We start from the raw sequence: 22,145 nt of genomic DNA, 5'->3' as shown, positions 1-22,145 counted from the left end.
TGTTCTGCTTCCCTGAACAGATGCTATTTTTACTCCATATTCATATAGCTCAGGTTGCAGACGTGTGACTTCTCTGCACTCTGCCGAACATAAACGACTCATTTTCATCCCAGAGTTTAGGAGACTACGTGTAGACCTAACACAGAAGGCCCACAGGCAGGCACAGCTCAGGCTCCCGGCACAGGGACCCTCACAGCCTTGTTCCTTCTACATAGAGGCAGTCTGGTTCCTTGAGATCAAAACTACAGAAAAACAGGAGCAGGGCTGCCAAGGCCTCCTCACATGTTGCCTGGGTTTATTTCTTCTTCATCAGCTCACATCATTTCTGACACTGCACTTCAACTGCCTGGACACAGCCAGAAAGAAAGGCTTTTAAGAGTCACTGAAGTCCAGCCAACTTCTGATTAGCCACAGTAATGAAGGAAAAGAACAGTACATGGCCAAAGTAAGAGGGCCTCTGAGGACTGTAAGGGCAAAGATGTTTGTACAGGATATGGAGAAGCACCAGCGAAACAAGTGAAAATCTTCCTCCAACCCCCGAAATTCCCCTCAGACAACATTTCAGGAAAACACTGGCTGGAGTTCCCAAGAGCACCACACCCACCCAAAAGGGAGGCATCTATGGTCTCCATTATCAACTTGTACGGGGAAATATCGGCTCCTGAACCAATGCGGGGATAGAATTTTATAAGAACTATACAAACTGAAGCTATGATTAAATGTACTTACTAGTGGTTAAGGTTTTTATTAGCACATCTTAATAGAAGTTTTCTTGTTATTCAGAGCTAAGTGCACAAATATTAAGCGGAAATGTCTACAGCAGAGAGGGAGAAGCTGGAGACTGGAAAGCAAGCAGATATGACATAGTAAGAGTGTAAATGAAGATGGACACGGAAAGGGCTGGGCCCTGGAAATAAACCACCCAGAAGCAGTGAGGCAGACAGCTGATGCCTTGGCCTTTGTGATCATAGACACAGGCTCTCCAGACGTTACTCAACACTTTACCTAGGACTGTTTCCTACATACAAAGAGCCCTTCCCATCCTGCCCTCTCTCCAACCTCCCCCAACTCCCACCTCCCTTGCCCTGCCCACCTGGACCACTCTGCTCACCCTCAGAAAGAAACCAGGCTGCCTTGGGGAATGGTGCCAGCTGGTGGCTGGTATGGAGAACTATCTATTGATCATCAAGCTTTTCTCTCCCCTCTCTTGGAGGACTCTCTACCATTCATCCCCTATTCCTCTTTCTGCGGTTTCTTCTCATTACCATCACAAAGGGCTGAATTTGAAAGTCAGAAGTCCAGGGATAGCATCCCAGATCCCCCACTTCCCTACCCAGAAAGGGCAAGTCACCTCTCTCTGCCTCGCTCCCTTCTCTGTAAACGTGGACAGAAATACCTGCCTATCCAGCAGGGTCTTTAGGAAGCAGCAGAAGTGCAAGTACACCGTGAACAGAACAGGGCTCATCAAACAGGAAGGCACAGCCTCACCGTTCTGCTCTCTCCCCGGCACATGAACACTGCTCAGCTCGCTCGCGGGAATTCCGGGGCCATCATGCTCTGAAGCAGTGACCTCGACAACAGATGACTGGCAAGCCTTCCTCAGAGGTAAAGACACCGTCCCAGCTCTGAACGAGCTCTCTTGTCTGGCGGATGTCTGTATTTTCAGTGTGAATGCCATGTTCCTGAGTAACAGGCCAAGTGGTCCATCAAGACCTGTATCAGCTGGTTTGAAGTCGCTAACTCATTTGCAGCAGGAGAAACTCTTTTCCTGACCACAGTGCCCTAAATGATCACTGGGCCTCCCAAGCCCTCCCCAGTGCTATTGAAATCGGGGCTTTAGGTTTACCAGGAGGCAACTGGCCAGCCCCTGTGAGGCTCTGCTCCATCCCCAAATGCCATCGTCCTGTGATACAGATCTTAAAGGGGCTAATGAAATTATCTCCTCTGCCTTTTATTCCTCCATAACAACCACAAAATTTGATAAGAATGACCCCCTGCTCCTCTAATTTAAGGCCTATTTTATTACCTTCAACCCTAATTCTCTCTCTTTTAAATGGATATGAGACCCTGAAGACCCCACAGGCCAACGGGATTAGTAATTGATGGCTTCCTCCTGGCCAGCTCTCCAGAGGGTGCTTCTGCTTCCCCCCTCGGGTGGGGTCACAATCAGTTCAATCTTCATGCTTCAGAGACATCTCCTTTGAACAGGATCAAATGTCCCCCCACCCCTGCCTGGTGCTCCACTCAAAGGAGCAGCAGCTGCTTCCCACTCAGAGCAGTAATGTCAACTCAGCCAGAAAGGCAGAGGCAAGAGGAGGAGGTCGGCGTGGTTAATTGTCCACCAGGCTCAAACGCAGGCCCACTCAAACCAGCACCTGGGAGGGCTGATCGCCCCCGTAAAATGCAAGGTGCACTTTGAACCCAGGAACAAGGAGGATGAGAACTATCTTCCCCAGCCTGCTGGGACGGGATGGAGCTTCAGCTGTTTGTTTTCTTTTTCAGATTGTAGCCATAAAGGGTAGAAGCACTTCTCTGCAGCAACCCCAGGCAGGCACATAAAACACAGGCGAGGTGAGCAGCAGGGCTTGCCCACCAGGAAGTAAAGGAGAGGAGAGATAAGCATCCGTGGCATCAGTCTAAAGGGAGCCAGCGAAGGCTGCCTCTAGCTTTGAAGAAGGAACCTGAGAGAAGAGAATTCCGAAAGCCTCAGAAACCGCTCCTTCTAAGAAATGCTCTGTAGAGAAAAGGAAGCATTTAAAACGCAGGGAATTTACCCTTTCTCATTAAGAGATGCAAGAGAAAATTTTTTCACCCTTTTGCCTATTTGAAAAAGTTACTTTTATTATCTAGTTATCTGAAGGCCTCCTTCCAACTCAGATCCATAATAATTGTAAAAAAACTCTTAAGAAACAGAAAATAGTCATTTTGTAACTGAAAGAGGACATGAGAGTGATCAAAACAACACCTACAGGGGGCTTCCCTGGTGGTGCAGTGGTTAAAAACCCGCCTGTCAAGGCAGGGGACACAGGTTCGAGTCCTGGTCTGGGAAGATCCCACATGCTGCGGAACAACTAAGCCCGTGCGCCACAACTACTGAGCCTCAGCTCTAGAGCCCGCAAGCTACAACTACTGAAGCCCATGTGCCACAACTACTGAAGCTCGCGTGCCTAGAGCCTGTGCTCCGCAACAAGAGAAGCCACCGCAATGAGAAGCCCACCCACCGCAACGAAAAGTAGCCCCCGCTCTCCGCACCTAGAGAAAGCCCGCGCACAGCAACAAAGACCCAACGCAGCCAAAAATAAATACAAAAAAAAAAAAAAAACCCAACACCTACAGTCCTTTTGTAAAGCAAAAGCCTAAGATACTCCATTTAAAACCAACGTTCCCTGGAAACAAGTACTTCTAAGTTTTTCTTTCACATCAATATCAAAACTCCCATAGTAGATAAGACAAACCAGCCATCAAATCACAGCTGACAAGCGACGTGATCAAAGTAGAAAGTGGTTCCCAAATTATGTGTCAACTGTGTTCTGGAAGCAGAAAAAAGCAAACTCTTCCCCAGAGATGTCAATACCTGGGTGCAGCTTTACAATGAAACTTGGAAACCGATTTTGGAGATTTTGCTTCTTCTTTAAGAGAAAGATAAGATAAAGGCTCACCTGAAGCTGAAGATAAAGGCTTCACCCGGAAAAACCATACACCTAAGGGGGGACGTGCCACTTTGCGTGTGTATCTGTCAGCAGCTGCAATCTGAGTTCCCACTCATTTCAGCAATAAAGGAACTGGCTGGTCAGAGACCAGCGTGCTAACGACGCTGGAGTCCGGGACCAGCAGACCAGTTGCTGTGTCTGCTAGCTGCCTTTGCTCTGATTGCTCCCAAATGTCTGCCCTGGATACAAGGGGGCCCATGCTGGACAGTGTCTTTGGATGAAGGCCAAGGCTCCAAAATGGCTATATCAAACGCACACACACAGACACATACATGCTCGCGCATCCTGATACACAATTTCACTGCTGCTGGGGCACTAGCAGTTCTTAGTACAACTGTTCTTTAGAAACAGTAAACATTCAATTGAATGAAAGAAGAACACCACGTTAGAAACCCAAAACAAAGTTCAGAAGCTCTAAGGAAATTCAGGAACTACATCACTTCTTGGACTTTCTAATTAGGATGACGTGGGGTTGTCAAGATTCAATGAGACAGCTCTGTGGAGTGTGCCCAAACGCACACTGATGTGTGAGATGCCCTGAGTGGAGGGGGACCAGCTCAGTAATTTGATGACTTAACCTGCCTCATTTTTTTTTTTTCTAACCAGATTAGAATTGTTATCATAAAACAGGAGACACTCTGAGAATCAGAGATCTTCTAGAAGCTCAGAGAATCAGAGATCTCCTAGGAGCTCAGTGAGTGGCCCAATTATTATCAGTCGGGAAGTACTCCCCATGTGTTTGGCGGCATGAAGACCAGACATACTCACCACCTTGCACTCAGCTTCTGCAGGCATGGTACAACAGAAGACAGTTGGTAATATCTCAAATTCCAGAACCTACTAAAAAGCTAAAACTCACTCATATATTAACATCTGGGCTTTTAAACTGTAATTGTCTTCGTTTATTTTTCAAGTATGATAGACAAAATGGAGTCCATGGAGACTAGAAATCCCTGGCCAAAGCTGAAACCCTCGCTCTACCCAAGCCCTACGAAACTTTAAGATGAACAGGGTCAGGGGAGAGTCAAATTTCCTCTACTGCTTTGCCTTTCACTAACTTCTCCTTCAGGCAGCTCTCTGGCTGGGCCTCAGCACCAAGCAGAAGAAACCATGGAGACGTGACGGCTTCTTTTATGTGAGACTAGTTGGCTGGTACTTCTACTAAGTTGTGGAAAGCACACCCAGAAACCAGAAAACAACTTCTTTCTCTTTGCTTTCGTGCTGCACACACCCAAACAAAGCAAATGGAAAGGCTGAACAATGGGTATTGTTCATGTAGAGGCAGGATAAGAAGGCAGGAACGGGGGCTTCCCTGGTGGCTCAGTGGTGAAGAATCCGCCTGCCAATGCAGGGATACGGGTTTGATCCCTGGTCCGGGAAGATCCCACATGCCGCGGAGCAACTAAGCTCGTGCGCCACAACTACTGAGCCTGCGTGCCTAGAGCCCGTGCTCCGCGACAAGGGAAGCCACAGCAGTGAGAAGGCTGTGCACTGAAACGAAGACCCAACGCAGCCAAAAATAAATAAATTTTTTTAAAAAGGCAGGAACAAACACTCAAGACCGCATTCTCCTGTGTGAATGTGGTCTTTAATCAGATTGAAGTCCCTCCCACCCCACCTCCACCCTGGCTTCTGGGAACTCAGCCACCTGCCAGTTCCTAAAAGGACCCAGGCCCCATTCTGGCTCCAGATTCAGGTGAACCATTGCCCTGGGGGTTGCTACTCCCAACCCACAGGATGAAGCAAAATGGCATCAAGCCAATCAGTGTGTCTCTGAAAGATCCCAGCATACTAAGACTACAGGGGAAATGGAAATGCATGATTTTAAAGCTTTTATTAAAATTATTTAAACCTAAACTGTGTTTTAGGAATAGTTTTATTTCCTCTGGGTTATAAATTGGTCAAGTCAATTGTTTGCTCCCTTACTGCCATACATTTGGTTTTACACGTTCAATCCTGGGGCTGCCCAAGACTCCCAGGGGCTGGCAGACAGATGTCTCTCCCGGGACAGCCAAGGGGGCTGGTGGCTCAGGGTCCCAGGCTGTCAGTTAGCACCTTACTGACAATGACACAAAAACTCCTGATTTCTCATCCTTTTCAATAGTGGTAAGAATCTAAACTCCTGCTGACTTCACATATTATGGCGCATTCTCAATTACCCGTGGTAAAGTGAGCAAACAGCCATGTCATTAATCCAAAAAGGCACTCTACACATCAGCTCATTGGCTTAGGAATACATTATCATCTTTTTGTAGCTGTGCCTCAGTTTAGTTTACTAGGGCTTTTTTTTTTTTTTTCTCCTCAGATGAACATTCACTCATTTACTGAAAGTCTGTTCCATGCCAGAAACCACGCGAGATTGGAGATGGTGGCAAAAAGAACTCACACGCTAGGGGAAAAGACGTGTACAAACAAGTAAGTAAAGCTCACCACGGGCACGTGCAGTGTGCTGTGTCAGCAGAGGGGCAGCGATTCGTTCCGCTGGAAAGCTGGGAAAAGGCTATGCTCCCAACACCCTCTCTTTCAGACAGTTTGTAAATAACAAGTGAAATGTTGGCTGAGTCTTAAATGAGGAAAAGGAATTCTAAAGCACCAACTCAAACGGAGAGGTGAAGGTGCCCAGCAAAAAGGAAAGAGCGTTGGGCACTGAGACGGGCAGCAACATCAGGAGAAAGCCAGGCCGGTCAATAAACACCTTCACCCGATAACTCAATGGGGCAGGTAACCACTTTACACCTTTTTTTTTATTTTTTTATTTTTTTTGGCTGTGCCAGGTCTTAGTTGCGGCACGTGGGATCTTTTTTTTTTTTTAGTTGCGGTATGCAGGATCTTTTCGTTGCAGCATACGGATTTCTTTAGTTGCAGCATGCTGACTTCTTAGTTGCGGCACGCATGTGGGATCTAATTACCCTGACCAGGGATCGAACCCGGGCCCCCTGCATTGGGAGCGCAGAGACTTACCCACTGGACCACCAGGGAAGTCCCTTTACACCTTTCTTAGAGGAGCTGCCACCCTATATTTAAGGATTTTCTTTTTAATGCACAAGAACTTGGGGTGGTTATCAGAGTGAATCTCATGGCTGGAGTTTTCCCACAACCAGCCTGAACATGAGCAGATCCAGGAAGCAACCCCTTACCTGTACGAGGAGGAGCTCCTTGAGATGCAAAAACCACAGGCCAGCTGTGAACTCAAGAGTCTGCTTCCCCGTTTACCTGAAAAACAACAGGAAAGGGCCATTTCTGTTAACTTGGAATAGCCAGTCTTTTAACAGCCCCAGTAGAGACCTGCAGATCCTGCCTAAGGCTCCTTGGTCTCAAAGCAGAAAACCTGGCCAGCGTCACTTGGCCAAGGGGTTGGATCAGAGAAGTGGGTGAGAATCCTGGTGTTTAACTCGGAGGGTAATGGTAAGCCAGGCACTTAATCTACCTGTGTCTTGGTTTCCTCCCCGCCGCAGCTATCTCACAGAATGATCAAGAAGGCCTTCGATATGCCGGGCACCATGCCAAGCCTGGAGTCATGTGAATGACCATGTCATGGGTTCCCCGCCCTCTGGGAGCCGACAGTCCACAAAGACAGAGAAGTAAATGGGTGGTAATCATGACCTTGACGCAACTGAGAGAAGCTGAAGTGAGGAAAATACAAGGTGACATGGAGCCTTTGCAGAGGCACCAGCTGACCCCAGAGAGGTCAAAGGGAGCTCCCCAGAGCAGGTGATGGCTAAGCTGAGGTCTGATAAGCAAGAGGTGGCCAGACTACGAGCATACCAGGCAGAGGAAAGAGCAAAACGGGTGCCCAGGAAGCAAGAACATAGTAAGCTGACAAGAAAAAGGAGTATTTCAGAGGCCGAGAGGGAGACTGGCAGTCATTTTAGGAGAGTGTGGACTTTCTCTTAAGGCCGATGGCAAGCCCATGAAGGGTCTCCTATAGGACAGTGGCGTGGTCCAGAAAGTTTTCTGCAACGTCAGAGAGAAGGGATTGCAAGGGGGCAAGGAATGCCCCCCTCAGCTACCCCAAATGCCACATCCCTGGTCTTCTGTGGGAACGACCAGGAGAGAAGGCCCCAGGGTAAGAAGACAGGGCTAGGGCTCCCTCCAGTGAACCACAGCTTCTCAACTACAGGCTCCTCCGGCATTAAGTGATTCCACCCAGGCAGACACGCCATCAGGAGCAGAGTCTGCCTGTGCCAACACACCCTCCTCCAGAAGGTGGAGAAGTGCCTGGTGTCACGGTGCTTCTCAGCTTGTGCTCCCCAGACCAGAGGCATCAGTACCACCTGGGAACGTGTTGGAGATGCAAATTCTCGGCCCACCCCAGACCTAGTGACTCAGAATCTCCGGGAGCGGGGTCCAGCCAGTGTGTGTTTTAACCAGCCTCCAGGTGATTCTGATGCTCCCTAAAGGCAGCAAGCACTAAGTGGGGGCAGTGCCAGCACGGGGGTGGCAGTGAGCAGAGTACGGGGTACAGAGATAGACCAGTCTGATACCCCAACAGCACCTCCGTGCTCAAGGCCTCACACTCTACAGGGACTGTGATGTCCATTTATGCTTAAAAGGAAATACTCAAAGCTTTTTTGGGGGTGGGTTTTTTTTTTTTTTGGTTTCTTGGGTTTTTGGGCCACACCGCGAGGCATGCGGGATCTTAGCTCCCCAACCAGGGATCGAACCCGTGCCCGCTGCAGTGGAAGTGTGGAATCTTAACCACTGGACCACCAGGGAAGTCCACACAATGCTGTTTTTATCGATACTTAGAAATGATGCTAGCCCTGTGGAACATGGGGAAGAGTACATGGGCCCACCTCTGGAGTGGGGATGTAGTACTTCGGGAGAATTTCATTTCCCTAAGAAATGCCCCATCCTTTTCTGTGGCCCTCCTTTATTTCAGAATAGACAAAGGAAACTCCAGCTCCAGGAACAGGGACAATGTTTCTCCTCCCCCCCAGATACAGAATCTGACCACTCCAGAAAAGAAACAATGAAGCCATCCAGAAAGTTCCCGTGGTTTCATTGAAGGGTCAAGTTTGTTTCTGGAGTGGGTCAGTTTGTAAAAGTTCCCAGAGTTGTGGTCCCTGGGATGTACTTGTGTGTAACTTCTCTGTTCGTCAAGCAGTGGCAAAAAGACTCTCCCCACCATCTCCACGCTATTCTGAAAACACGCTAGACCACTCAGACAAGCTTCAGCTGGACACCAGAATGGCCAAGTTCAGAGTTTCTTTCAGCCAGCTAAGAGCTGAGAAATTCTTTAAAATGTAAATATTTTTTTCAGCTATGAGAGAGAAACCATGCCCTAAAGCACTTTCTAGGTGGCATGAGGTCTCAGAAGAGTCAAGCCCTCCTCAAAACTGACCGGGAGGGCTTCCCTGGTGGCGCAGTGGTTGGGAGTCTGCCTGCCGATGCAGGGGACACGGGTTTGTGCCCCGGTCCGGGAAGATCCCACATGCCGTGGAGCGGCTGGGCCCGTGAGCCATGGCCGCTGAGCCTGCGCGTCCAGAGCCTGTGCTCCGCAACGGGAGAGGCCACAACGGTGAGAGGCCCGCGTACCGCAAAAAAAAAAAAAAAAAAAAAACTGACTGGGAAAAGGCCCTTAGTGGAGAAGGAAAGGTTTCTGCTGCTGGCCAAGTTCTCCTGATAAGCAGGTAAAGAAACTGGATCATTTCCTGAGCTTCTCTCTCAAAATTAAATAGACTAAAAAAAAAAGAGCAACATAATCCCAAGCACAATTACGGTGTTTAACCTTAACTTTCATATCTAGATCACCTGGCTTTTCATTACAACTGGTCAGGTATATGTGAAATGGCCACACTAGATAGAAAGAAGTATGCCAGATGCATCATCAAAGATATTAAATCCCCTATTACACAGCGTGCGCGTGCAAACACACACACACACACACACACACACACACACACACACACTAAGTGAATGAGAATTAGTTCTGCCTAGTGTCCCCCACCAACAGGTATCCTGGGCTCCTCCGGACATCTGAGCTATCCTCGGTGGCCCTGCCCCAGCCCTGACCTCACAGTGCCCACACTTCACCCATCAAAGTCCACTCTCTTCATACCCTGACCTTTGCTGGCATTTTATGAAATTCTTCCTGTTAAGTCCTAAGTAACTAATGTAGTCCCTGTTCTACGGATGCTTACATGTTGAATAAGAGGTTTAAAGAGAACCATTTCGTCCAAATTCCTCTAATGGTAAAATTTTAGGCACAACAATAAGTGAATTCCAGCTTTTTGCTACAGAGCCCCTTCCATACTCCTCCAATCCCATCACACTGACCACTTCCCACTTCATTTGTTTTCTAAGTGTCAGCTTATAAAAACACCTCCACCTCCTAGGATGGAGGTGAGATGGATCCTGCATTTGTAAAAATGGAGGTAAATGTTGAAACAATGACGTGCAAGTCCATCTCCTCCATCTGTCAATTCACCTGTGTCAGAACCACACAGCCTCTGGAGGATGAGGATCCCTTCTCCATCCATTTCTGGTCGGCGCTCACTTAGGAAGGGGACACGCTAATATCATCTCCAGTGTCTGAACCCAAGCAGGGGAGGGAGTGGGAGAAGTCGGCCTCAGGACATACCTTTCTCTGCAGAGGCCCAAAGCGTACAGCCCAGTATCTCCAAGAATGCCCCAAAGCACTTAATAATCAGTGTCTGTAAAACCTTCCTAAATATAATGGCTTCAGAACTGGCTCTTACACTGTTGACAAGGGACTCTGATTTGGTCCCATCCAAGATAAAGAAAGAGCCTTTCTGTAAGAATGAAAACATGAGTCAAGATAAAAATTGAAGTGGGTCCAATGGGACAAAAGCCAGCCCTTCACAACCAAGTATCTAAGAGGCCAAGAAAAGAACAGGTAAGGGTGCCCCTCAGACATGGCTGATAACACAGGCTCAGATGGACAGGTTTCTAAATTGATGTTTCTCGAAAATGGTGTTTCTAGAACATGCCCAATTATAAAAACCATCCAGACACTTTGTTTAAAAAATTCAGATTCCCAGGACCCACACCAAACCTATGAAGTCAAAACTCCAGGGCAGGGTCTGAGAACACACAGGTCTAACCAGCACCCAGCAGAGGGTCAGGCAAGTTTCAGAAACAACGTTCCAAAGGAAACAATATGTAACTTTTTAAAACGTTGCAGTCACATAACTTCAAAGTGATAGGGTATGTGTGAAAAGGCAGGCTTAACTGGAGGAAGTCAGAGCCTTCTTTAAGTAGTTAAAATTATGGAATATAATCATCAGGTAATGAAGAAGTCAATTTGATTAAAATGTAGCAAAAACAAAACCTCTCCCTTTAGCTTAACCATATTCCACCTGGAAGACCTCCCATGACCTCCCTCCCTGCCCTAAGGATGGAAGGGAATCCCCAAGCACAGCTGCTCCTTGGGGCTGTTATAGGCCGGAATGGCAGTGACAGGGTTGAGAGCCCTCAGGGTTATCCCAGTAAAGACAGCCCCAAGCAGCAGGCAGCAAACTCTAAACCAGACCCTGCAGGTGCCCTCCTGGTGTCAGCCTTTACACGTCTGAGTCTCCGGCTGACTAATCCGTCCCAGTCTATATGAGGCCTTGCTCCACAGGACCAGCGGCACCAGCCTCACAGGGAGCCTATCAGCGATGCAGAAGCCCAGGCCTGCTTCATCAGAATCTGCCATTTCACAAGATTCCAGATCATTCTTGTGCACCTTCCAGCATGAGAAGCCCTGCTTTAAGGCACGGGGAGCGCCACCATGGGGAGACTCTCAGCCCACCTGTACAGCCACCAGCTCACCAGCTCACCCACTGCGACCCCACACTCTAAGAGGCCTTCTTCCCTCACAATCCTTACACGAGTCTTCTCAGACTTGCTTTGTCTGGGAGCCAAATCACCATCAGCGGGGGCCCAGTGACAGCTGACGATCCAAAGCCCCACCTTAGGGAGTTAAAAGGAGGCGGGAAGTACTGACCGTCTCTCACAGTCTCCTCCGGCTCCTCTACCTATCAGGCTCCCTGAGCGGGCAGGAACATGGACCCCACGAGCACAAATCAGTAGAGAAGATCCAAAGTCAAACAATACTACGGAACGCTGGCTCGCTCTCCGCCAGCACCATGTTAATGAGGTCGAGGTCACGAGTATGATTAGCTTCCTCGGGTATCGTGGCACAGACGCCAACCCTCTGCCCTCTAGCTGCCTGCAAAGGCTGACACGCCCCTGGTTACTAATAGGAGAATGACTGGAGAGGCTGAACAGAGCAGCGGCAGAAAAGGACTCAAAGAACGTGGATGACTGGTGAGCAGAACGGACTGAAGAACAGTACTCAGCCCAGAGGGGTGGCTGACATGACAGATGACTGGTGAGAATTCAAAATCATCCCGATGGGCTAAACAACACACACCTGGATGGGAAAGCTGAAATTTGACAGGAAGTGGGAAGTTCTACGGCCAAGATTTTAAAAATCAAATACACATATGTAAGCTAGAGGAAATCTAACCTGATGACAGTTCTTGTTTTAAAATGTTTAAAACTTTTTTAAAACATTAAGTTTTGTTGACTAATGTAGTTGCTAAGAAAGCTAACATACTTAGGGTCCATGAGTCTAGTTTCCAGACCAAGGGGAACAGTGGTCCCTGTGTAGCACAGCTGACCAGACTATCCTCAACAGTCCCCCAGCCACCTGTCCACACAGGTGTATACACAACCTGTCCCATCTCTTCATCACTACCACCACTTGTGTTCTTATTATTCAGTATGGCCTCTGCACCCAGCTACCGTTCTTTCTGGCTTTGGATTATAGTTTAAACATTCCCCACATCAGCTTAGCTCCCTTTAATGCTGCCTTTTCTTTACTAATCAAGAAAAGAACAACAGACCCAAGCACAAATTGGAAAAAACACATTAAAAAAAAAAAAAAGACAAGACAACCTAAGCAACCCATTTACCAAAAGGATTCAGGCCCAAAAGACCTATAGTCACCTGTGTAAGCTGGCACCCTAGGCTGCATATTACAGCATGGATCTGTGCAGAAAGGTAATCAGGTTGGTAAATTATGAGCTTCCAGCACAGAAAAGCCCTGAAATGGCTCCAATAAGAATGAGCAAATGACAGAGTAAATATCTGTTTAGACATACTTCCCTGTGCAGAATCACCTTGGAATGGACAGTTAGCCATTAAAAAAAAAAATGATTTTTAGATTGTTTTTCAAGTTGTGAGCCTTTTTTTCCTTACGTGTATATTTCATATACAAAGGGTAGCCATTTACAAACACAAAAACACCAATTACTGGTGAAGTCTGTAGTTGCGAGACTGGCCAGTCTATTATTTTTAATTTCAGAAAACTTGATCCCTATGGGTGAGAGAAAAGTTATAAATTTTTAAGAGGTTAATTTATCCTGCGTAGTAAGTGTGTCATGCACCACTTATCTAAAGATTAAATGTGGCTACTGTCTATGCAGTTACAGGCATCTTTAAACAACTGGCTAACTGCCTCAAAACTGGAAAACAACATGTGAAATTCAGCCCAACTGCAGCCTGCCCCAGGAGAAAGGAAGCTTGAACTCCAGGTGCCCTTGACAACACAGCTCAGTGTGGAAAGAGAGAAATTGCTGAACAATAGAATCAGTAGAGGAAAGAGAGTCCCTCTAATTTTCCGGGAATGTGGGGAGGTTGATGCTAAAGGGATATTTAAGATCTCAATGCTGGTTTGAGTTCTACTGAACACTGAAACAGCTGAAAACAAGAAAAAAAAAAAACTTACATGTGAGTATAGTATATTTATATATATATTTATAGATATTTAATTAGGTACATATCAATCTGACAGATGTTTACACATTTAGATATAGAAGTGAAACACCTCTCAGATCACACTTAACAGTGTTTATGAAAACATATAAAGTGTACCGACAGGAAGGAGTGGGTCCTTCCCTATTGTTGGGAGGAAGCTGCCCCATTCTGGCTCTGGGTCACAGGACCCAGGCCTGGTTACATTCCTCCACAACTACATTTACAACAAATAGGAATTTCAAGTCTTTTTAAAGACAGAGACCTGCTTTGCCATGGATGTAGCACAGATGTAAGGAGGTGTATGGTGCTGCGGCCAAAACTGCTGATACAGTTTTGCACAAAAAAAGAATGGAAGAAGACACCAACAACTGTTTTGTTCTGGTTTTTTAAGTAACATCTACTTTAAAAAAATCTGAAAAGCAGAAAAGTAAAGAAAATAGTCACCTGTAACCCCACGAGTCTAAAATAACCAGTCAGAATTTTAGCCTACATCCTTGCAGTCTGTCTAGGCTACCAGTTTTCCTTTCAATGGCAGATCAGTTAGGCAGGCAAGAGTAAGGTGAGGCATTATTGCTGGTTACACAGACTAACGATGATTAATAATTCCCACTGGCCGTACCCTAAATCCACAACAGTAAGCGGAGTAAGGCTGTACACAAATCAAATAGCATGTCTGCCCTTTAACAGGCATTCACTGGGGCCTACTTTGCACACGTTTTTTATTCCACAAATGAATGAAATTCAAATTAACAGCCCCTTGAGGGCCATATGGTAACTTCAAAAAAGAAGGCAGATAAGCCTTGTCCCCGGTGGAAACGAAAACACTAGTTCTCCAAGTACAAGTTCTCAAGGTGCCTACAGACTGGGTTCCTAGGAAAAGCCCTCCTCCTGGCTTGCAGATGGCCACAGTCTCACCATGGTGAAGACAGCATGCTCCAGACTCTCTCCCTCTTCTTAGAAGGACACTAATCCCATCATGGGGGCTCCACCCTCATGACCTCATCTAAACCTAATTACCTCCCAAAGGTGCCCCCTCCAAGTGCCATCACAATGGGGATTAGGGTTTCTATTTAGGAATTCGGGGAAGAACACAGTCGGTCCAGAATACGTAGATGTGTTGGGGGTGGAGGAGGATCAATTTTATCAGTTGTACATCCTATTAAAAATGTTCAGGGCTTCCCTGGTGGCGCAGTGGTTGAGAGTCCGCCTGCCGATGCAGGGGACGTGGGAAGATCCCACGTGCCGCGGAGCGGCTGGGCCCGTGAGCCATGGCCACTGAGCCTGTGTGTCCGGAGCCTGTGCTCCGCAACGGGAGAGGCCACAACAGTGAGAGGCCCGCGTATCGAAAAAAAAAAAAAAAAAAGTTCAGAGCCATTCTATGTACATTCCTCTAAATTATCTCAGTTCAAAACAATAAACAGGTCTCACAAGTCGGCAAAATAACACCAGTAAGAGTCTGATCACTGAAGGCCAGGGTCAGGGGCTTGATTACCCCATTAGTCCCGTTGAAAGGATGAAAGAGAAAAATTCAGTTACAAGGACACAGATTACTCTCACCCTGAGCACTATTCAGTAAACCTCAAGAGACCAGCCAACCACTTGCTGCTACTGTAAAAATAACTCCATCTTTCACCTCCAGCTCCAGACCTCTCTTCCTGCCTGTGGATCCAATGCTCTGCTGGGCATCTCTCCCTGGGCGCCTCACAACTCAGCTGTGGATTCAACTGAACTCGTTACTCCTCACCATCTCCCCAAACTGCGGTTCCCATAGCTGCTTAACTCAGTGAAAGGCGCCATGACCCACTCCAGTCACCCTGGACTCCCTCTTACTAAGAGCTCACCCATGGGACATGACCGAGGAAGTGCGGTCAGCCTCTCCAGGTCTCTCCTGCTCTCCCTCACCAAGTCCCACCAGGATTCCTGTACTAACCTCCCGGCTCACCTGCTATCCCCGGCCCTGGCCTCCTTGTCACCGAGCCCACCTAGAGTTCCTTCTAAAGCACAATATGATCAGGTCAATCACCTGCTGCAAGTACCCCATCTTCCACACAGGTTTCGAGATGAAGTTCAGACTCCCCAGCTCAGCACCCAACACCCAGCACCCTCAGGGACTTCCCTACGCCACGCTGCCTCTAGTCCAAACAGCTACTCTCAGTGCCCTGTTGACCATATACCATTTCGAGCCTTCTAGACTCCAAACATAATGCATTCTTACTGTACCAGGTATTACTGTAACCTTAAAAGTAATGGGGAAAAAAAAACCTTGAGGGACTAAGTCTCCACTCTGCCCTTTACTCTCGGGCCCGCCTCCTACAGCAAAGGGTCCAGTATTTTAAGTACTAGACCAGACTCTTCCCTGGGCACAATCTGGGTTTTATAAGCTGATGATCAGATCTGACCTCTGATTCCTTCTTTGCCTTTCTAAGGCTGTGAAGTCTCACTTCGGAGAAAAACCCGTTTGTTCTCGTGGCACTTTGACTGGTGATTCTACTCAAACAGGACACATGCTTTATTATAAAGCACAGAAAGAAACAGGCTCCCCCTTCTCCCTTCTCCCTGTGGAGGACCCATAGGACCAGCAGGCCCCGGCCACCACCCCCAGCCAGATCACTTCCCTCCAAGCTGGCTGGCTTGTGGAAGAGAAGCACGCCCAGCACGCTGCTTTCCCAGCGCAGGCACTTCTAAACAAAAAAGAGGGCTTCTTGGGTTTATGGAGCTCCTTCGCACAGTTTGCTTCTCCAACTAGAATGAGTGCTCTGTGAGTGGAGAGGTCTACTCTTGGTTCTTGCTATGCTCCCAGAGGCCAGAACAGAGCCTGGCCCGTGGAAGAGGCTCCATGGGTATCTGCTGAATGACTGGATAAAAGAATGGATGAATGAGCAAACAGGCATTCCTCCCAGATTAGAAAAGAAATATACAGCATAGTTCCCCAGTTCCAAAAACTACTGTTTTGCTAAGAATGCCTTTTGTTCATTCTGCAGCTAGGTACAACCTTAGGAAAAACTGGACAATGTTCCATTAACCCCAAGACATACTATAAAGGTGCTTTTTGGAATAAATTCTAGAGATCAGGTATTTGCTTACTATTTGTATTTTTCTAAGAGCAGTAAACACTGAGAAAACACTGCTTTAGAATTCCCAAGAGAGACACCACGTCCACCACTCAAGTTTTCTTCTTTTTCTTAAATAAAATGTCGATATTGACTTTGGTGGGACCTGGAACCTGAGAAGGTGCCTTTGCAAGGGGGCAGTGAGGCTGGGAATTACAGGCCACACCTGTGCTCAGGTCCTCAGACCCACACGGAGCCTGCACTACACATTCCCCACAGCTGGAGTCCAAAAAAGGCTGACTAGAGAGGCCAAAAAGATGCAGCCTACAAGTTCTAGAAAGATCAAATATTTCTGAGTGTGGGCTGCTGGGGGCACAGGGACAGCCTCAACTAAGGGTCGACCATCGGCCGACCTAAAATCAGCAGTCGCTCAAAGTCAGCTCCCCTTGCAGCCCAGCTCTCTGAATGGCACTGCTCTCTCTCGGGCATTTGAAATACTTGACAACCATCATCAACATTTTCTGAGCACTTACACAGCGTGAGGGACCACCCTAAGTTCTATGCAAAAGTACATAATCGTAATTAACCTTCCAGGTGATTCTTTGACTTGAACTTTATTGCCATCATTTTACAGACACAGAAACCAAGGCTGAGAGAAATTAAGTAACTTGTCCCAGGTTTAGGTAGTAAGTGACACCTCTGGAAACTCAACAGTCCCAATTTTGGGTCTCCTACATTTTGGTCTCCTATTTTGTCAATTCTCTGCAATAAAGAAGCTGAGAAGTTGTATGTGTTGTCCATTAAAAATGGATACTTTTCTATATATTTTCTATCTTCTCCTACTATGGACTTTTCCTCCCTGCCTTGCCCAAATACTACATGCAGTAAAATCTCTTTAATTCGTCAGTCCACACATCTGAGCCCACCCACATGCATAAAGAGCATATATTACTTTTTCCAGAAGGCACCGTTTTTCTCTAATCCACAAAGATTCATTTTCCTTCCTATAGACAAATTACTGGTTCATGTCTCACGACTCAAATTATATTATATTCAAGAATGTTCATTTGCAGTGTAATTATTCTTCTTAATTGGACTGCTCTGAAGATAAATGATTTCCCCTCCCTAACCCCATCAACTCCTGCACCACACAATGTCTTTTTTCCTGCCATAAAATGTTTGCTGCACCCTTTGCAAACACACCACAACAATCCACACTATCTGCTCCCTGTGTGACCACTTAGAAAAATATTATCATGACATTGGGTTTTATCTGGTATTACCTCAAACTCCTCCAATATTATTTCATCAGAATCAGATCTCTGACAAAGATTAATAACAAGTCTATCACAGTATGACAGCAAAAAGAAATGAGAATCTTGGGTTTTCTTTTCCCTATCTGTAAAAACATTTAATCTCCCCACCAGCATGTGTTCCCTATCTCTTACATTTGAAAAGGAGAAGTCGTTTTTTAAAGAGGACCAGTAGAAAAGAGGAATATCCGGGAAAGAGCAACGCCAGAGAAATTCGCATCCATCATCGCTTAAACCTGGCGCGGGTGGAGCTCTCTCAGGCGAATGGGCGAAGCAAAAGCAACGTGCGGAGGAGAAACGTCCCTCGGAACTCGGTTACTCAGGTTTAACTCTCCGCACCAGGCTCTAACAGCTCCCCCTCTCCCTCCCGCCCACACCTCTCCCCGCTCGGGCTCCAGCACACACACGTCTACAGAGGCCGCTTTGCGATTTCAGACAGAAGCTCTCCTTTTACTTGTGGGTCGCTGATGGCAACCTACAGGAACGCACACACAGTAGAAAACGCGCTAAATACAGGAAATGGCCCAGGTGGGAGTGAGGGTGGGGGTGGGATGGGGGGTGAGACTTTACTCCCACTGAGGAAACAGCTCAAGGATTCTCATAAAACTCACGACCCTCCTGAAACGGGAGAAAAGGTGAACAGGATTGAAGAAAATGCTTTCGCCCTTCAGAGTTCAAAGGACACCAGACCGCTGAATGAAAGAGGAAAAAGGACACACACACAACTCTGTGCCTAAAAAACGTCCGGAAACACAGAGTCCCCCCCCCGTCCTTCACCCCATCCCTTGGGTTCAACCCACTCAGGCCAGATGTGGTCTTCCCCACTCCACGCCCACCTCCTCCTCCTCCAGCCCGCACCCCCAATCCCTGCGCTGCCCACAAAAATGCAGCCCAGATCTGAGAAGCCGCTGACGTCTGTGGCCGGCGTGACCCACACGCCACAGACCAGGCCCCGCGGGGGCGACCGCGGGGCGGCCCCCGGGCGCGGTATCAGGCGCGCTGAGCCCCGCGCCAAGCTGCGCCCGGGACCCGAGCGCCGGTCGCAGTCCGCCGGCGGTGGCGAGAGAGCTGGGCTCGCGCCGGCTTCCCGGCAAATCGTCTTTCCAGGCACAACTTTTTTCCACTTCTGCTGCGGGCGACCACGGCGACCAGAGCCGAAGCGGCGCTCCCTCCCGTTCCCAGCGTCCAGCACCCGTCCCGCCAGCACCTCCCCGGCCCGGTCCTCCCTCCCCTCGGGCTCCTCGGGCGCCGGGAAGAAATTCCCCCGCCGGCCGCCGCGCACGCAACCCGGACTCCGCTGGTCGCCGACGGCTCCGCGAGCCCCGCGCCGGGTGCCCTACCTGGCGGAGGCTGCGGGCTTTCCCTCCGCAGAGCGCGCGGGCCCGGCGACCTCAACTCAGCCGATCCCGGCTCGGCGATCCCGGCTCCGAGCCCGCAGCCTTCCCCAAGCCGGGGCTTACCGTTACGCCTCCTCGCAGCCACCTCTGTCTCTCTCTCTCTCGGTCTCTCTTTCTCTGGCCCGGCCGGCCACTCGGGGAAGGAGGAGGAGGGAGGGGAGGGGAGAGGAGAGGAGGCGGCGAGAGGAGGGGGCGATTGAGGGAGGGGAGAGGGTCCCCGGGCAGGGGAGGAGGAGGAGGAGGAGGAAGAAGAGGAGGCGAGGAGAGAGCGCCGACCTCGGCCGCTGCCGGGGCTAGCACGCAGGAAGGGGAAAGAGGGGCGGGGGCAGAGAAAGAAAGAGGCCGCCGAGCCTCCCTGCCCAGGACCCGGCCCCGCGCCGCTGCCCAGTCACCATCGCCGCCGCGTCCCGCTCTCGGGCGGCGTCGGGGGGAGGGGTCGGGGCCCGGGGCTCTCCCGGCGCGGCGCGCGGGGCGGGGCGGGCGGCCTGGGACGCGGTGGGGGCGGGCGGACGAGGCCCGGCCTCCGGGGGGAGTGTTCTGCGGGGCCCGGGAGGGTGTGGGCGAAAGGGGATCCCCGAGAGGAGGGGCGGAGGCCCGGAGGCCCGGGGGCCTGGGAGCCGGTCTCTGCGCCCGCCGGGCGGCGGCAGCGTCTCCCGGAGTCCCGCCAGAGTCCCCCGCGCCGCGCGGGGGAACCTCCGAGCACAGTTCCGGGAAATCGTCTTCGGAGCCCGGAGAGGGCGCACCGCCCGGCCGGGGAGGCGGGGAACGGCGAAGTCGGAGTCGGGGGTGAGAGCCCGGACTCTTTCGGCGGAGAGCGTGCTCGGCAGCGCCCGGAGCGGTTCCCCAGGCGGGGCCCGAGCGGGAAGAATGTCCGCCCGCTGGTCCTGGAGAATCCAAAGCGGGAGGGTGGGCTGGGGGGTGTCTGGACCCCCATCCTCGCCTTCCTCGCCCGGAGTCGAGGCTCCGGGCGTAAATTTCCTCGCCCTGAGAGTCTCTAAGAGGAAACTCAGTGCGAACAGCCGCGAAGAATATACGTAAATTGATTGCTTGGGATCCTGAAACATCTTCCCCTGAACTTAAAATATGGTTTCGGGGTGAATTTCTAAGGCACTTTAGCAAATAGTCTGGAAAGGCATCTTTGCCCAGAGAGGGGACTCACTAACTGGCCCCCACCGCCCCCGGGGGGCGGGGAGCAAAGAACCCAGAGTTAAATGGCCACGGATTAAGGTGACAAGATTACTTGTCATTTCAACGTTGGGACGCAGCATTTAGCCAAGCAAACCCTTCTTGCCTTTTTTTCCTGGCAGACTTGCTCCTGTCCCCAGCTTCTCAGCCTCTCGTCTGGGTCACCTGTAGCCACTAGTCGCGTGAACTCAGACCCTAGCGGTCAGTTTGGGGCCTCTCTCCTCCACTGCCAATAGCCGCTCCCATTGATTCTTTAAGGTCCTTCCAATTGCCCCGTCCTTTCCAAGCCCACTGCCACCTTCCTGATTCTCACTGATTCGGGACTTCATAGCTTCAGTGACCTCCTCCCTGGTTCCCTGCTTTGTCCCTCGTTGTACTGGCATCCATCTGCACACGCCTAGCCTGCACGCTAATGGTTCTAGAACACCGCTTTGACAGGCTACTTCCTGTTCTAGAAGCTCTAGGAGGCACTTTGCCACAGAAAATTATGAATTACTTAAAAACTTTTCCATTCAAAGCCATCCACCTACCCACTCCTTGGAGCCTGGCACTCTCACCAGCGTGGGGGGATCCTCCCCTCCCCCCGAAGGTTCCATACTGTATGAAACATGGGAGGTGGTGATGCTCTTGCCAGAACTGGAATGCTGTCTTTCATCTTCTCCCACAGCCAAATCCCACTTATCTTCGTTGAAAATGAAGTTTGTAGTACAACATTTCTTCTATAAAAGGATGTGTGTGATCTTCCCACTTTTGAAATCATGCACTAGAAATAACAAAGCTTATGGGGGAAATAGGATAAGAAACAAACAACTCAGAAGTTATGTAACACTGCAACCAGAGCACCAGCAAAAACAGTAACCATTCCAAAAAACATGCTAGCAGAGTTTAAGAGCCACGTTGAATTCCTAATAAATATTACAGTAAATATAAATATAGGACTTTACCTTTATAAAAAGATGGAAGGAACTGATGAAGAGATTGGAAGGAGAGTTGTTTGAGGCTGCTGAGTTAGGAAGATAAGCACAAAATGTACAAGTAAGAGGTGAATTCACCCCTCCCAAGTTAGAGCTCATGGTCAAACCAATCCAAGAGAAAGAACATAGAGTGAATGAACATCGGGCATAGCACTGTGTGTCCTCCCCAACTGGCATTCTGCTGTGTTTTGTTTGCAGCTGCTGTTTCGTGATGGTGCAGAATATTAAGGTGCTGGCAACAATTGCATATGAACCAACATAACCACTGCATTTTACTAATATCCTTTCCCTACATATCAGTCATGAATGAGTTAATTTCTGTTACACATGCTTTCATTACACAAACATGCTGGTAACAGAGTAGACTGTACTGTACTGAATTCCATGCTTAGAAAATAGATTCTACTTCATTCCACACATCTGTTGAGCACTTACTATATGCCAGGGACTGTTTCAGGCACTGGGAATGCATCGGTGAATAAAGAGAAACACAAAAATGTCTGCCCTCTTGGACGGTGGGAACTTGAACATGGCATCACAGGATGATCCATATTATTGAGTTGTATTATGTTTCATATCTATGTAACTTGATGCCTCATCTACATTTTAGTCTCTTTGAGGGCTAGAGTCAAGCCTCATATCTGTGTATCTTTTGCAATGTCTGACACAGTAAATACCTACCGGAATATGTAAAAAAGGGAGTTTACACCCATTTTATACCTTGTGTTACTGAATTCACAGGAGAACC

General features: G+C 48.9%; 1 protein-coding gene across 4 annotated transcripts in view; it reads right to left on the bottom strand.

Annotated features, from left to right (window-relative positions):
- Positions 1 to 19,724, bottom strand: part of LHFPL2 (LHFPL tetraspan subfamily member 2) — a 190,030-nt gene extending 170,306 nt beyond the window's left edge. Inside the window, exons 1-2 of one of the 4 annotated variants that reach the window (XM_033430074.2) lie at positions 19,302 to 19,724; positions 6,848 to 6,923 (exon numbers count right to left, since the gene is read on the bottom strand). The gene's annotated coding sequence lies outside the window, so the exon portion shown is untranslated. Of the gene's footprint in view, positions 1 to 6,847; positions 6,924 to 19,181; positions 19,264 to 19,301 lie in introns of those variants that run through there. The other 3 variants (XM_033430081.2, XM_033430075.2, XM_049707772.1) reach the window with 3 other exon arrangements.
- Between the last annotated feature and the right edge of the window lie 2,421 nt (positions 19,725 to 22,145).

Source organism: Orcinus orca, chromosome 3 (assembly GCF_937001465.1).
Source record: "Orcinus orca chromosome 3, mOrcOrc1.1, whole genome shotgun sequence".
NCBI classification, from domain to species: Eukaryota; Metazoa; Chordata; class Mammalia; order Artiodactyla; family Delphinidae; genus Orcinus; species Orcinus orca.
Note: the sequence above shows the minus strand (reverse complement) of the source record. Positions and strands in the feature narration are given on the sequence as shown.